Genomic DNA, 2,656 nt, shown 5'->3' with positions numbered 1-2,656 from the left:
AACGAGATCGTATTGGATTAAGGTGGGCTCTAAATCCAATGCATGCTATTCTTGAAGCCAAGAGGAATTTGGAAACAAAAGAAACATAGGAAGGCAGGCCAGAGTACAGTGAAAGAAGGATTGGAGGGACATAGCTCAGAGCCCAGCACCAGCAAGGCCTGATGGCCACCAGGAGGAGGCAGAGGATTCTCCACCCTGAATCTTCAGAGGCGTCACACCCCTGCTAGAAAACACTAGAGTGTTAAGGCCCCTCATTCATGAGGGTGCTGCATACAAGAAGCATACTAAGGGGCGCTCCTCCTCCGAGCGCCTACTTAGTCGAGGAGCCTACTTTTCAGATCTGGGGGAACTGTTTGCAATAAGATTTTAAGAGAACAAGGGCAGTCACTGAAGGCAATGGATGGAGAGAAAGGTAACCCCGGATATGACCAGAATAGAAATAATAATCATCCCAATGAATAACCTAAGACAATAATCCAAAACTAAGCTTAGGAACATGAAGATGTTTTTTTAAAGGTGTGATGGCTAATTTTGATTGTCAGCTTGACGCACCTGCAAAGGAGCCTCAATTGAGGAAATGCCTCCATCAGATTGGCCTGAGGCGTATCTGTCCGGCATTTTCTGGATTCTGGTTGAATAGGTAGCAGGGCCCAGCCCACTCTGGGCAGTACCATCCCTAGGCAGGTTGGCAAAGGCTGTGTAAGAAGAAGGCTAGCTGTATGTAGCCTGGAAGCACGCCAATGAACAGCTTTCCTCCACGGTCCCTGCTTGAGTTACTTCCCTCAGCGATGGACTGTGGTGGGGATGTATAAGCCGGATAAACCCTTTCTCCCCCTAGTTGCTTTTTGTCAGTGTTGTTTATCACAACCACAGAAAGTAAGTTAGAAGAAAAGGTCCCATCACTGGGCAGCTAACATGGTTCACAGGGCGAGAGCATGCACCAACCACTAAGCCTTACAACCTAAGGTCCATCTCCAGGGCCCACATGGTGTGAGGAAAGAACTGACTCCCCAAAGTTGTCCTCTGACCTCTTTGCCCCAAACGAATGAATAAGTGTAAAAAATAAAAACAAAAGATAAAGGTCCCACCACAGAAAACACTTGCTTTAGGACAGAAGGATTGGCCAAAGATCTGGGGCTAGGGGAGCCAGGCTGTGAGTGGATCTCTGCTTTGATGGGTTCAAACTAATAAAACAGACGTGTGTTTCCTAGTGTGCCTTGCCTGAGGTAACTGGAGGCTAGCGCTGCTTGAACTGGGGCTGAGGAGGGCTGCTGGTTCTTATGAATTCCAGCCCCCTTGGCCTGGGTTCCTCTGTGGTTAAGGGCACACACCCAACAGACCACGAAGTCTACATTCTGGCTCTCCCCTCTCCAACCCCACCCCCACCCCCCACCCACCCCCACCCCCCACCCCCATTACTTGAGTCCCACTTCTCATTTGAGAAATCAGAATAAAAACAGTTCTTCCCCTTCATAAGGTCATGGAGATCTACTTCAACTGCATTAGTGCTTCGAACAGGGCACAGAACAGAGGGTGACTGGAAGCCTTGGTTTCTTCCCCTTCCTCTCGGGCACAGATGATGCCAACTTGGACAAGGTGAATTGTTGGGAAGATGAATTGTAGAGGGAATTTAATGACTTCTCCAGAAAGTAGAGGTCTCATCAGGTAGGAGAGGTGGGCCAAGCCAGCCCATGTTTCTCTCAATAAGTCTGTAAAATGGACATGAAGACTTGCACACTGAGCACAGGATGCTTTTTTAAGCCAGGGTAGGGAAACTGAGGCTCTCTGCGCATGTGGGCACTCTTTGGAACTAACTGGATCTGGATTCTAGGTCCGGCCAGGCATACTGCAGGCTTTCAGTCCATTTCAAAAGATGGAACAAAGAATAAACCTGCTCAGCTGACTCACTTAGTCCTACACCTTGCCCTGAAGGGCAGATTCCAGGAACAGTCCCCTACCCCCACCCCCACCGGATGAGGAAGACTCTTTGGGAATGTGATGCCCCACCACACCTACAGTGTCTACTTTACGAAGTGAACATACTCACAGGACCCCTTACGAGAACCTCAAGAGTCAGACACTGCCCGGCTGGTTTAATGGGCGTGTACCATTCTTTGATGCAGTTACTCTGTGAACCCGATACAGTATCACCCCCTGCCACCCTCACCTCCGCCGGAGGGGAAAGAGGAAGCGTACTCCGCATCCAGCCACTGATTAAAACACAACTTTGTACCCTCATTATCCTGCAAGACTCCACCTTCCCACGCTGCTGATAACGCTCGCCAGGCAGCGCAGGCCGTTGCTGGCCTCGCCCTCAGAGCCCGCTTGCATCCAGGCGAGTCCTGCCAGCCTTGAGCCCGGCGTGCAGGGGAGGGGAAGGGGGGGACAGCCCGGGAGTAGCAGACGTGAGTTGCTTTGTCACCGCCCTCTCGGCGACTTTGGGCAAATCGCTTAGCAATCCCGTTCCTCCGACGCCTGGTGTGTGTCTGGCGGGCGGGGCAGCCGCAGAGAAGCGGGTACCCGGGCCCCAGAGCCACGACTTACCGGCGTGGCACGGAACATCGGTCCCCAGCGCGGTGCGGGGACCCCGAGCGCAGGGCGCGGTGGCCCTCCTCCTTTCTCCGGCGTCACGGGGACCTCGGCGCTGTCCCATCGC

Source organism: Peromyscus eremicus, chromosome 11 (genome assembly GCF_949786415.1).
Source record: "Peromyscus eremicus chromosome 11, PerEre_H2_v1, whole genome shotgun sequence".
NCBI lineage: Eukaryota > Metazoa > Chordata > Mammalia > Rodentia > Cricetidae > Peromyscus > Peromyscus eremicus.
This window is presented reverse-complemented; position numbering follows the sequence as displayed.